At 37.4% G+C, this 15,203-nt stretch overlaps 2 protein-coding genes across 2 annotated transcripts in view; both read left to right on the top strand.

Annotated features, from left to right (window-relative positions):
* Positions 1 to 2,545, top strand: part of LOC309506746 (uncharacterized protein) — a 101,963-nt gene extending 99,418 nt beyond the window's left edge. Inside the window, exon 2 of the mRNA XM_082180703.1 lies at positions 2,038 to 2,545. The gene's annotated coding sequence lies outside the window, so the exon portion shown is untranslated. The remainder of the gene's footprint in view (positions 1 to 2,037) is intronic.
* The window catches only part of LOC309507629 (uncharacterized protein), a 161,192-nt gene that overhangs the window by 10,240 nt on the left and 135,749 nt on the right, over positions 1 to 15,203 (top strand). The gene's annotated exons all lie outside the window — the stretch shown is intronic.

The following is a 15,203-nucleotide window of genomic DNA, read 5'->3' as shown; positions in this document are numbered from 1 at the left end:
ATTGAGACATGTAAAACTGTTGAGCTAGATTTTCAACCAATCAGCATCGAAAATGTAGGTAGGTCACAGCCGAAATTAAGCCAATATCACTACGCACATGTAAACATGGAGGAGGACGTAAGCAGCGCATCTTCATCTGATAGCGGCGATCAAGCTCGATTAACACCCGTAAAGTGTATTCTTCATGTCGGAAAAGATGGTGGGAAAGGTCCGCAGCCCTTTACTGAAGTCCAATGGGAAAAAATCAAGCATAGGAATGGCTCAAAACGTCGGACACTACGGAGCTAACGTTAGCTATTGCTAATAAACATGTTGCCCTCCTGGACAAACCGGTCTCTGATGTCCCAACAACTACGGGTTTCACCCGGCCTGCTATCGGCGTTTTATAGACGCTTGACTTGTGTGTATGTGTGTGATGGGTAGGTTTAGGGGTCGGGTTAGTGTGTGTGAGAGAGAGAGATAGGCCGCTGTCGGTAGCCTAAAAGAGGCCTAGAAATAGGGTTTCGTCCCACCAAGTGGGGCACTACCTACTTTTTTAACATCAGAAATATATAGAGATTCCTTAGGAAAAAGTTCTCCACACACAACCTTGCAGTTTTTGATAAAAATGATGCTAAAGGTGCCCATTTAAAAAAAATGGAAAACATAGGGAATTTTGCACTTTCAAACCTGTTTATCATATAAACCCAAAAATGCCGAATTACCACTTGAAGTACAAAATAAACCAGTTTGAAATGTGTGATACCTGAAGTTGCTATCTAGGGACAGTAAACATGATAAGATTATCAAGAAAACTTCTACTGTAGCATTAACATCCCAATTACTTCTCATGTTCCAATTCAAAGGTAATATTTGAGGTAAAATCTGAATAACAAATAGAATTAAGTCAAAATATAATAACAGAGCTGCCAACTCTCACGCATTCACCGTGAGACTCACGCAATTGACACTTTTCACACGCTCTCACGCCACACATCCATTTTCTCACGCACAGAAAAATCGCGAAGCAAAGAGGACACGGAGACCAACAGACTTGACAGAGCAGGTTAGTTATGATATGAAAAAAATCTCAGCTCTCAGATTCTGTCAATTTTATTACGAAATTCAAACAAATAAATACCGTTTTGGTGTTTGTAATTGATCCCTAGCGGCACGTGACCCGATCATCTCTACTAGCTAATAGTAAATAAACACGAATGAACAATGTTGAAAGAAACAGTACAGCTTACCGAAATGTATATTCTTCATACATAATATCGATCAATCAATCAAACAAAGGGGTCAATAAAACAGCTGGAGAACAATTATGTCACATTACATTTACCTCAGGAAAGCCATTTAATGACCATAATATAGGCACGTTAGTTGGCTAGAAAAAGTATTTTGCTAAATATGTGTACTATATTACATATTTATTATATTTGTACTTATATCATTAAATAAAGTTGTTATTATAATAAAAAACACATTATATTTAATCTGAGTTATTTTTTACCTTAAATAATACTACCAGCTGATAGGGCTGTCTGTATGTGTTTTTTTTTTCAAACTCAAAAGTATACAAAAAAAAACACTTTTAAAAATAACACATTTAATGGTGAATTGTTAATTTGCATACACGAGCAGTAACTGCACTACATGTACATATTCACAGGAATGATTATTGTAAACAAGATTTACCTCTCTCTCTCTCTCTCACACTCACACACACACACACACACACACACTAACCCGACCCCTAAACCTACTCATCACACACATTCACACAAGTCAAGCGTCTATAAAACGCCGATAGCAGGCCGGGTGAAACCCGTAGTTGTTGGGACATCAGAGACCGGTTTGTCCAGGAGGGCAACATGTTTATTAGCAATAGCTAACATTAGCTCCGTAGTGTCCGACGTTTTGAGCCATTCCTATGCTTGATTTTTTCCCATTGGACTTCAGTAAAGGGCTGCAGACCTTTCCCACCATCTTTTCCGACATGAAGAATACACTTTACGGGTGTTAATCGAGCTTGATCGCCGCTATCAGATGAAGATGCGCTGCTTACGTCCTCCTCCATGTTTACATGTGCGTAGTGATATTGGCTTGATTTCGGCTGTGACCTACTTACATTTTCTATGCTGATTGGTTGAAAATCTAGCTCAACCGTTTTACATGTCTCAATACGCAGTCAATATAGTGCGCCAATAAATTACAATTTCTCATTAACTGCAGGATAATGCGTGGAGAACTTTTTGCTTGGATACCTTTTATTAACGTTGAACATATTGAGCAAAAGAAAAATTAGTGCCCCGTTTGTCGGAACGAAACCCTATTTCTAGGCCTCTTTTAGGCTACCGACAGCGGCCTAAAGACGATGATTAGCTGGTTCAGGTGTGTTTGATTAGGGTTGGAGGAGCTAAACTCTGCACCCAGGACCGACATTACCCATCCTTGTTATTGATTAAATATGAAAGTAAAACGGCCAGTAGGTGGTGGCAAGTTCCTACTACTCGGAGAAGATCGACGCTCGCGGTGCCAGGTGGGTCCAGTGCATTAGAGGTGAATGATGGATCATCAGACAGGCGTAACTGTAACAGGTCATCGTTAGGATGACGAATTTAACGATACCATATTGCCAGGTATACGTATATACCGGCAACAGGTTGAGTTGCAGGCACACATGCAGTTTAAAGGTGTCCTGCCACGGAAATGTTTTTGCCAACTGAGTTGATGGTCATCTTCCCCTGTATAACAAGTAAGCATCAGTAGCCACGAGTCGCATTGGTGTGACGTCAACTCCCCTCTTCGATTGATTGGCTAGAGGAGTAGCTGTCAATCTAGAACTAGTGGACCAATGGTGACGCTTAAGCCCGCCCTAATTTACATGAAACTCGAACTGCAACATTTGGGAAAGCAAGCGCAGAACATAGAAAGAAGAGCGAAGAGAAAAACAGCACAAGTGTACAAAACAGTAAAATATGAGCAGAAAATGCAAGAAAGCACAAAGTACACAGTAATAAAACCAAGGAAAACATACTTTTTAAGAAAGCATGACCATAAGTTTAAGTTTTCTGCAAAATAACTTTTAATGTGTTTAAAGTTTTTATTCATGCTTGTTATTTCTTGATTCACGCTTATTATATTTTGATCCGTGACCACGTTGTTTGCTATTCTGATCATTTTGCATTCTTTTTTTTTAGTTTGTGCAATATATTTTTACATGTGTTTTTAAATGTTTGATTCACGCTTATTATTTTTTTATACGTGACCGCTATATATTTGGTGGGAATTTGATCCCATACATCAGTGGTAGTTGCGTAGCTGTCAGTGGAGGGACAGAAAGCTCTCAGATTTCATCAAAAAGATCTTCATTTGTGTTTCAAAGATGAAAGAAAGTTGCCGGTTTGGAACGACATGTGGGTGAGTAAATTAAAATAAAAAATTTAAATTGAATTAATTTAAAAATGAAATAAAAGAAGGTGGCCTAGACCTCATCAGAACAATCGAATCTCATTGCGTCCTGGGTGCGTTTACACCTGTACTTCGACTTGCTCACTTGTGCGTCACCCAAGATGAATGTTAATGCCAGGTGTGAACGGCACTACTCTGTGACTACACAATCATCTGAACAGAATGGTTCCTGAGAGAGATATGGTTGTCAATATGCTATGTAACTGTTTGATAATGTTTTTGTTTTGTTTGTTTTGATTTTTTGGTTAGAAGACCTCGGCTAAGTTCCTGAAAAGGCTTCTCCCAAGACCTTCAAGGACCTGATTGAATCTGCAGAATCTGTTGTGAAAGATGATGAAACTGATGATTCAGGTTAGACTATAGTTAGCAGAGGTGGGAGTAAGTCACACATGTGCAAGTCACACGCAAGTCTCAAGTCTTAACCTTCAAGTCTCAAGCAAGTCCAAGTCAATTTTGTGAAAAGCAAGTCAAGTCAAGTCAAGTCACTGCTTTATGTCAAGCAAGTCAAGTCAAGTCGTAGCTTGGGTCACAAGTCACTGGCAAGTCATACAAACGTTTGATGATTTCACTGAATTTATATATTAAAATAAGTTAAAACTACAGAAGTTGTGGACTATGGTTTTATTTGCAATTTTTTTTTTTTAAATATGCATTTCCACATACAGCTGAGTGGTTACTACAATAAAAATCAAAAAAAATACAAAATAAATAAAATTTCAAACTACATAGCCTAAAATGTAAATGTACCTGAAATTATGCCAACATTAAAGCATGAACAAAATAAATATGCCTCAAACATTGCAGAAGACCATTAAAAGGTATTAAACAATTCACAATTCAAGTATAATGGTTCCTATGCCACCAAATGGCATTCTTCAAACTGGCATCCCCCTTTTATAAGTTATATATTTTTAATTATGAAGTAAAAACCGCCAATAGGTGGCGCCAAATCACCGTCTTAATGTACAAGTCATAGAAGCATTCATTCAACTGATTTGTTCAAAACGGCAGATTCGTTCTGGAACTAAGCAACTAGGTCACTGAATCACAAATACGCATAACTCTTTCTGTGGCTTGTTTGGAACTATTGTCATTGGAGAAATAGAGCAAAAACAGAGAGTATTTGGAATATTATGTCTAAAATGTCACATCACAATATCCACTCTTTGTTTACTGAACTGTTTTTTATAAAATCATTATCACATTTGCAATCGCGCCAATATTCTGGAAATATTTTTTAATATCATATGTTATAGGCTAATTATAAAAATAACTCATACTAGGGCAATTTTTCCACCACATTTTGAATTTTGGGTGCATATTATTTCTGCTGGCATTTTGCCCCCAACCCCCTGATAACATCTAACCCTGCTTTAAGAGAAACATAAAACACACAAAACCATTGGAAAGAACGACATATTTGGCTTTAAAGCATGATTTGAAAGAAATGTGGCAAATGTTATACAAAACATATGCCATTATCATTTGAATATTGACAACGTTAAGCTACATTTGAAAACATAATTGTGTATAAAGAGGCATGCTGTTTTGACCAATATTCTATCTAGATTTAACGATAGTCAAATTAACTATAACAAACAGGTTAAACAAGCCATAGCCTACTTTTAGACGTGGTGAATGAAGTTCGACTGTTCGAGGTTGTGATGGCCGTCGTCCGATATCCCTTGCCAGTTATTATGCGTACAGCAAATCATCTTGTATGAATATGGTCAATTTTAGTGTTTATATCCAAAAAGAAACGATGCTGGGAGATGTTATTGTATTTAGCGCGCGCTCACCGCGATGTATGTTTTTTTCTGGGCTTGTGCAGCGTCACGCAATCGCGCAGAATCTGATGACTGGTGTCAATGGTTCCGTAACTTCCGTTGCTTTCATTTTGTTCATCAATTGATGTTGCAATGATTTATATAAAAATGTATATCAAGTAATTCTCGAGTCATACAGTTCAAGTCAAGTCAAGTCTCGAGTCATTGGATCTCAAGTCAAAGTCAAGTCGAGTCATTTTCTTCATTTAGTCAAGCAAGTCTCAAGTCCTTAAATTTGCGACTCGAGTCTGACTCGAGTCAAGTCATGTGACTCGAGTCCCCCATCTCTGATAGTTAGGGCTGGGCGATATATCGCACAATATTGTTATGCGCATCTCATCAGTAAAGCCGGTTCCTTGATTAGTAGTAAATCGCCATCACCTGCTTTCAGATGGAGCGGCATTTACTACAAAGAGCCGTAGTTAACTGACAAGCTGAGCCATATCGCATCAATATCGCGGACGTATCGCCAGCGATAATTAATGCGATATGGCTCAGCTTGTCAGTTAACTACGACTCTTTGTACACAGCAAAAACTCCAGTGTTAAATTAACACTCCTGGGAGTGTATATGAACACTCAAGAGTGTTGAAGTTAATGAGATAATTAAGTGATTAATTTAGTGATGATTGAACATTATTGAAGACACCTGATGTTAACAAGCAGAATCACTGAAGGAGAAAATCACAAATTGTATGCCACCGTTATGGCGATCATTGTTTGCTTTAGTTGGGCTCTTGACCCTTATATGTTTACTTTAGATTTTGTTTGGCTGTTGTATCTGAGTTATAACTGCCAGATGAACAAAGAAAAAAAGTGATCTGATGGTGTTGGTTATATATGACAATCATCATTTGAACTTGACAACTGAACTTATTAAGATCCTTCTTTCTGATTTCGATTTATGTTGTTGGTTACAGCATAACTGTGAATCTGCATAAATGGCCAGATTTTTTGATATAATATAAAGGATTTCTTAAAAGTTGTTTAAAAAAAAAAATCTTACTTTTAGGCACACGCAGATGTCAAGATTCAGTCAATGCATCTCAACAATGGTGACGAGCAGAATATTCAATTAGGAAAAGTAAATTACATAGACAATTCAGATCATAATTTATTCATACCGCAATGCATGATGGGAGCCATTAATGAGTTGTGATTGGTGGCAGCCACTGCAACATGCTTTATTATTGTCACCATTGTTGAGATTCACAGGCTGATTATTGATGTCTGTGTTTCTAAATAAATTAATTTGAAAGGCTTTTGATCAGAACAATGTTTATTAAATATTTTGAATTATAAGTAAAGTATGGATAATCGTAGGCTGAAGAATGACAAAACTGCTGCTAACAAGTTAAACCAAACTATCTCAATAAGTTTCATTTTTCAGATCACAACATGATTATGTCAAAACATAATCTACACTGTTAGATCACACTTTACTTTGTTAATTTAACTGTTATAAAGCAATAACAGCAGACAAACAGTAAACATATAAGGGTCAAGAGCCCAACTAAAGCAAACACCCATCGCCATAATGGTAACTTATAATTTGTGATTTTCTCCTTCAGTGATTCTGCTTGTTAACATCAGGTGTCTTCAATAATCACTTAATTAATCACTTAATTATCTCATTAACTTTAACACTCTTGAGTGTTAATTTAACACTCAAATTTTAACACTTTACACTCTTGAATGTGGACTCATATACACTCCCAGGAGTGTTAATTTAACACCGCTCCATCTGAAAGCAGGTGATGGGGATTTACTACTAATCAAGGAACCGGCTTTACTGATGAGATGCGCATAACAATATCGTGCGATATATCGCCCAGCCCTACTTCAAAATAATAGTTACAGTAATAAGGTGATGATCAGAAAATCCAACTGGTCTAATTACACTATCAGTTAACTTTGATCGAAGTCCTTGTGACAGATAAAACCTATCTAACCTTGCTGCACTCACTCTTCCATCTAAGATTTTGATCCATGTATATTGCCTTTCATTTGGAAATTTTATTCTCCATGCATATATTAGATCAAACTGAACCAATAAACTTTTTTAATTCCTTCTAGATTGTAAATGCACTCAAAAAAATAACTCATTGGACAAACTCAATTTAATTGAGGGCAGGATTTCCATCCAATAAATATGTGTAGCCCCAACTCATAAAAAACGAATTAATGCAATGAAATGTAATTAAGTTGGTCCAACTAAATTTTGACCAACTTAAATGAGTTGGTCCAACTCAATTTTGACCAACTTAAGTGAGTTGGTCCAACTCAATTTTGACCAACTTAAATGAGTTGGTCCAACTCAATTTTGACCAACTTAAATGAGTTGGTCCAACTCAATTTTGATCAAATAGTTTAGATGAAATGGATACATTTATACAATTAGTTGTATCCTTCCTAAACTTAAATTAAAACATTTCATTGAAAAATAAATTAGGAAATCCTTCTTTTGTACCCCATAGAGACAAGAGACAAATCTTGATCAATATGTTTTTATTTAAAACTCAATAGTTATTTAATGTGAAAAGTACTTAGGAAAATACAAGTACACATGTTAAAGCCTTTTTTTCCAGTCTGGAAATTTGCCTTTGTGGCACATTAACAGTTTATGGAATTCCAAAGTCAAAAACTTGACTATTAAAAACAAACAAAATAAATTATCATATATACATATACATAATGGCTTGTCTTAAAAGGGATACATGAAAATTGTCATCATTTACTCATCCTCAGGTTATTCCAAACATGTACAAATGTCTTTGTTCTGTTGAACACAAAGGAAGATGTGTTAAAGGGCTAGTTCACCCAAAAATGAAAATTCTGTCAGTAATTACTCACCCTCATGTTGTTCCAACCCCGTAAGGGTTAATAATCTTAAGTTTATTAAAGCGACGAGAAGCCCAGAGAGAAGGAAATGAATAGTGGAATAAATTCGTTATTTTTGTTTTGTTTTTTGCGCACAAAAAATCTCTTTAATACATTTTCTGGGCCAGCAAGTTTCATTCCCTTAGAAGCCTATGGAGGAGTGATCCAGCTCTCAGATTTAATCGAAAATATCTTAATTTGTGTTCCGAAGATGAACGAAGGTCTTACGGGGTTGGAACAACATGAGGGTGAGTAATTACTGACAGAATTTTCATTTTTGGGTGAACTAACCCTTTAAAGAATATGGGAAAATTAACAGTTCTGGGCCACCATTGACTTCCATAGTAGGAAGAAGAAAAAACAACAACTATAGAAGTCAATGATGGCCCAGAACTGTTCAGTTTCCCATATTCTAACACATCTTCCTTTGTGTTCAACAGAACAAATACATTTATACAGGTTTGGAACAACCCCAGGATCAGTAAATGATGACAGAATTTTCATTTTTGGGTGAACTATCCCTAAAGACAAGAACCACTAACTAGAAATACTAGAAATACACACAAAAAGTGTGTAAGAAAAAGCATGTAAGAGTGTTTAAAAAAACAAAAAAACATTTGTGTGGTGTGTGTGCGTGCATAAGTATTGACTCAATATACAACAATGTATTCTCAAATCATTCTCATTGTGTTCTCAAAAAAAGTGCTTATCTCATGCAAACTGCTTGATTTTAAATAATAATAATAATAATACATTTTATTTATAATGCGCCTTTCACATACTCAAAGCGCTACAGCATACATAACAAAATAATCAAACAATCAAACAAACATTGCAGTAAAAAAATCAGTATCATAAATACACAATTTATAAATTAAAAGCTTGACTAAAAAGATGTGTCTTAAGAAGTCTCTTAAAACAATCCACAGAATCAGCGTCCCTGATAGACGCAGGTAATGTATTCCATAACTTTGGCGCATTACAGGAAAAGGCCCTTCCCCCCATAGTTTTTAATTTACAACGAGGCTGACACAGAGAGAGAGAGCCAGCAGAGCGGAGAGAGCGAGCAGGAATGGACGGAGTAACCAAATCACAGATGTAATCTGGAGCCAGCCCATGTACTGCTTTATAAGTTAAAATCAGAACTTTAAAATCAATACGTGACTGAACTGGAAGCCAATGCAGTTGCTGGAGCACAGGTGTAATGTGATGGCGAGATGATGTGTGAGTCAAAACACGTGCGGCAGAGTTCTGTATATATTGCAACCTCTTAATAGAGTTTGCTGGTAAACCCGCAAAGAGAGAGTTACAATAATCAAGCCTTGACGTGATGAAGGCATGGATAAGCCTCTCTGCATCAGGCCTAGAGAGAAACGGTCTAATGCGCGCAATGTTTCTCAGATGGAAAAAAGCAACCTTCGTTATGTTTTTAAAATGAGAATTAAAAGTTAGCTGGGCATCAAAAATAACGCCCAAGTTACGAACCTGACCAGAAGGGGACAATTTGGTGTTGTCTACTGAAATACTAAAATCCTTACTTTTACTGACATTCAAAGGAGTGCCAATTAACAAGACTTCAGTTTTGGAGCAATTTAGTTTTAGAAAGTTGAGTTTCATCCACCCTTTAATTTCCATTAAGCAGTCAGACAGTTTTGAAGAGGAAGAATTAAGATCAGGCTGAGAGCTGATATAAATCTGGGTGTCGTCTGCATAGCAGTGATATTTTAAAGGACAAGTTCGGTATTTTACACTTAAAGCCCTGTTTACAGATCGTATCTGATGAAATAGAACGGTTAAGATTAAAATTTGGACACATGCTGCTGTCCCGAGAATTTTAGGTTTATTTCTTCTGCTTCTTCTGTGTATTCAATGAAATGCCCGTGGTTTGCTTGCAATTGGCAAAGGTGCATTATCGCCACCAACTGGGCTGGAGTGTCTATTATTCAAGCTCTCAACGGAAGAATCACGGGTGTGACGCGTTTGCAAAATAGGTCCACAAAAGCGAAATAAACCTAAAATTCTCGGGACAGGAGCATGTGTCCAAATTTTTATCTTAACCGTTCTATTTCATCAGATACGATCTGTAAACAGGGCTTTAAGTGTAAAATACCGAACTTGTCCTTTAAGTTGCTGGATCTGTCCATCCAAGTTCATTATGATTTTCTGGATAAACTCGAAGGTGTACTTGAGGTTGTCAGGAAAACTAAGATCAAGAGCATAAATGATACCGAACAGCATGATGAATGCCAGGATCACGCAGGCTAGGTTGCTCAAAACCTTAACCCTCTGAGGTCGGCAAACGCGCCCCCGCGTTTTGCTGGATTTTCTTCACATTGTAGCACAATAAACTTAAACTAGATGCGAAAGTTCATCGAGACAAACTTTAAGTTGGCTTGAGAAAGTTTGGACCAGAAAGTTTTTTGCTAGGCGGTTGCTAGGATGTTATGGGTGGTTGCTATGGTGTTGCTAGGGTATTTTGGGAGGTTGCTAGGGTGTTCTGGGTGGTTCCTAGGTGGTTGCTAGGGTGTCCTGGGTGGTTGCTAGGGTCTTTTGGGTGGTTGCTAGGCGGTTGCTAGGGTGTTCTGGGTGGTTGCTAGGGTGTTTTGGGTGGTTGCTAGGGTATTCTGGGTGGTTGCTATGCGGTTGCTAGGATATTTAGGGTGGTTGCTAGGGTCTTTTGGGTGGTTGCTAGGCGGTTGCTAGGGTATTTTGGGTGGTTGCTAGGGTATTCTGGGTGGTTGCTAGGGTATTTTGGGTGGTTGCTAGGCTATTTTGGGTGGTTGCTAGGGTATTCTGGGTGGTTGCTAGGATATTTTGGGTGGTTGCTAGGGTGTTATGGGTGGTTACTAGGATGTTTTGTGTGGTTGCTATGGTGTTGCTAGGGTATTTTGGGTGGTTGCTAGGGTGTTTTGGGTGGTTGCTAGGGTGTTCTGGGTGGTTGCTAGGTGGTTGCTAGGGTGTTATGGGTGGTTACCAGGATGTTTTGTGTGGTTGCTATGGTGTTGCTAGGGTATTTTGGGTGGTTGCTAGGGTCTTTTGGGTGGTTGCTATGGTGTTGCTAGGGTCTTTTGGGTGGTTGCTAGGCGGTTGCTAGGGTGGTTGCTAGGTGGTTGCTAGGGTGTTCTGGGTGGTTGCTAGGATATTTTGGGTGGTTGATATGGTGTTACTAGGTTGGTTGGTAGTTGTCACAGATGGTTACTATGGAGTTTTTATAGAGTTCTTACTTAACTAATCGCTATTAGCATGTAGCTATTCACTGCTAGCATGTGTAGCATGTTGAAAGTGCTGTTTGCTAGCATGAGTCAAAAGAGCCAAACCTCATCTCTATACGGTGTTCTGATACAGAGATATAGGTCTTGCAAAACGGTTGCTAGGGTACTCAAGTTTGGTTGCTATGGCGTTGCTTTGGAGCTGGTATATTTAAATTAAGAAGTTGAAAGTGGTTTGAAGTTTAAAGTGGTTTGAAGTTTAAAGTAGTTTAAAGTAGTTTGAAGTTTATGATAGATAGATAGATAGATAGATAGATAGATAAGTTAGATTGATAGACAGACAGACACACACACACACACACACACTAACTCGCTCACACACTCACTCAGACACACACACACACACTCAGAGTTTATGAGTTTAGAGTTTATAAGTATAAATTGATGAGTTTATAAGTGTACGAGTTTTTGAGTTTAGAGTTTATAAGTTTAAATGAGTTTACAGTTTATAAGTTTGAGTTTAAGAGTTCAGAGTTTATACATTTATGAGTTTAAGAGTTCATAAGTCTATGAATTCATGAGTTTACAAGTTAATTAGTTTATAAGTGTATGAGTTTAGAGTTTATAAGTTTAAATGAAGTAAACTTAGTAGTTTGAAGTTTAATTTAGTTTGAAGTTTAATTTAGTTTGAAGTAGATAGATGAGTTTATTAGTTTAAATGAAGTAAATTTAGTAGTTTGAAGTCAGTTTGAAAAAGTCAATGGGAGTTTTTCCGAGTTTTGATCGTCATTTTTAGGAAAACCGTAAGTCCGATCAGTTAGAAAAGATATAGCATACCGAGTCAGAATAGTCTGAAGGTCTGAGCCGAGTTTGGAGTATGTAGAGTTAAAGCTCTAGGCTGTATTAAAGTTATATTTTTTTAGTCTCAGAAGAAGAATAATAATATTAAGTTTAAGTACAATTTCAGTAAGTTGGCTCTCTCAAGCCAACTTAATTACTCCGTCATTTATGGTCATACAGAAAAAAGAAATATAAAAAAAGAATCTGTGATATTTCTACTTTTGTATGTGTCCACTTACAATCAAATCAAAACATTGTGCTTTTGTAAAATAAAGAAAATAAACAGGGTTTGCGTTCTGCCTCTCCGTCGCGGTGAACTTTTTTTTCTTGAGCACGTCTATAAACTGAAACAAAACTCAGCGAATACTTCTCACACATTTATGAGCCATATACCTTTATAAACATTTAAGTGTGTACTTTTAAATGATCGGATTCAAACTGAAAACAAATATTCTCTGTTTATGTAATTTGTATAAAACCAACAGGATGTCCAGTATCTCAAACGTTTGCTAATTATTTTTAATTCGACCACGCCCACTCGCGCAAAAGAAATTCACATGCAAATCTCCACATGGAACGCGAACGCCCTCGTTACCTCAAACACAAAACACCAAAACACTTCACAAGTCTCTGCTTTTCGTCGAGTTTGGAAGACGCGCTGTGAGCTTACATTGGATTTACCTCAGAAGAAGAAGAAGAACGCGATTTGAAGACAAGAAAGATGTAAGGTAAGAAATTCTTACTTATTAGTTTATGGTATTGTTGCATAAACTTCACATTGCAGTTGAACTGTTGCTAGATATATGGTGAATATTAAAATATTTAGACCCGTGTTTCCTGTTAAATACTGTTTGTGGATATCTGCTCAAACATAGATATGTATAACCATAATGTTTAATATTTTGGAGCGCGATGGCGTTTGAATGTATCATATTTTGGAGCGCGCTGTGGGTTTTAATGTATCATATTTTGGAGCGCGATTGCGTTTGAAAGGAAAAATGCACCAAACATTAGGCTTTATGTTTTTACTATTATCTCATTTCATATCATCATAACGAATGGAAACATTTGAAGTAACATATGATAATCAATATATTTTTATCTAGCATAGTTGTTACTGAAATTCTTAGATTTATGAAAGATTTATAGGCTGCTATAGGTTATTGTTATTATTATTTTATGCAGCACTGCGCATAGCCTATGCCTACAAGGCACAACAAACCTGGTGTTCATTATATTATATATTGTTGGAAACATTTGTGTGTGTGTGTGTGTGTGTGTGTGTGTGTGTGTGTGTGTGTGTGTATTCTGTGAATTTTAAAAAGCAATTTTAACCAGAAAAATCTAAAATGTATTCCCAAAATCGTGCAGGCCTAGTTTCTCTTGATACCAGTATGTTCACTTTTTTTCTTTTCTTTCAGGGACCAGATGCCACTGAGTCCTGCTCTGAGTCTCTGTACATGAACATGGTAAAGTGAAAATCAAACACCTTGGAAATGAAAGGTATGTACAATGTTTTTAGGAATGGCACAAAGGTCTCTGTCTTTGGATCATTGTTTTCAATGTGCTCTTTTGTCATTTGTTGTGTATTTTTGGATTATGTTGTGTTGTAAATAAATCCAAACAATCTAAAAGCCATTCTTTTTTAAATCTCCTCATTCTTTGTGCAAGGTTGCTCTAAATGACAGGGCCTGATCGCTCCTAATAGGGCAGTTAGGGGAGTGTCTTTGTCTTTCTCAGGTGTTGAAGGCTTACATATTCATGAGATGATCACGCCTCTTCGCATATGGCTTTCTCACACAAAACACGTCTTAGAAATTTTAAATCCATATATTGTCTTATCTGAATGAGCAGTCAGGGTGATTTTCACATAGTTTTGGAGCAAATATTCTAGGCTACGTGATACAATTTTCAAAAGTCTTGTGAAGAAATAATCAGTATGGGTTTCATGGCCTTATTTCAGTGACAATTTTTTTTGGGTATTTTCACAAACCACGCATAAATGTCATTATCTCAAAACTACAAACTTTTACATACATGCTGCTGATATATTATTGTAGCAGAGTTTGTGCTAAATACAGTGTAATAAGACTTTAGCCATGACAATGTCACAAGTAACAGAAATAAGCACAAATGTCAGAGCATGTCAGAACACCTCCAGGGCCAGAAAACAGCTCAGACCTCAGAGGGTTAATGTCCTCGATCACAACTCCTATGTCTTCTGTACAATCTCCTCTTCGGATTTTGTAAATCCCCATGATGACTGTGTTTGGGGTTTCATTTTCTGCATCCTCAGTGGCCTGGACAAAACACTTTGGTTAAGCCCAGGTGAATTTGACCCTTTATATTTTAAAAGTAATCAGCAAATTGCATTGCTACTTTTCAGTCTGAAACTTAACATCTTCCTTGATGCCTGGTTCAGATTACAAGATTTTTGTGTCTGTTACGATAGTCACGGTGTCAGATTACACGATTTTGACTTCTAAAATCTTGTCGTGTCGTGGATAAGAAACATGTCAGACTACACGTTGCTTTCCGACCAGTCATCGCGTGCCGTCACACGCACACATTCACTTGCAAACATTCACTCACACACACACACTCTCGTTCGACACACACTCACTCTCTTCATTCGCGCGCACACTCGCTCACTCACACACACACACACACACACACACACACACACACACACACACACACACACACACACACTCGCGCACACACACACTCACTGACTACGTTTACAAGCTGTCAATATCCGGGTTATGGTCGGGTTAAGGTCACTATTTGGGTTTCTGAAACATTCGGAATAACCCGTTTACATGCGTGAGCAGAGAGAGTTACTCTTGTATACATGGAATTTGTAATCAATTGGCAATATCCCGACGTAAACGGCGACGCACGGTTAGCGTCTGGACGTACGGACAACCTTAAGACGCAATATGCGTAATTTACGATTCTTAGTGCTGAGCGTAGACTGGCAGACTTTAACG

This window comes from Leuciscus leuciscus (genome assembly GCF_965113295.1).
Source record: "Leuciscus leuciscus genome assembly, chromosome: 1".
Taxonomy (NCBI): domain Eukaryota; kingdom Metazoa; phylum Chordata; class Actinopteri; order Cypriniformes; family Leuciscidae; genus Leuciscus; species Leuciscus leuciscus.
This window is presented reverse-complemented; position numbering and strand designations above follow the sequence as displayed.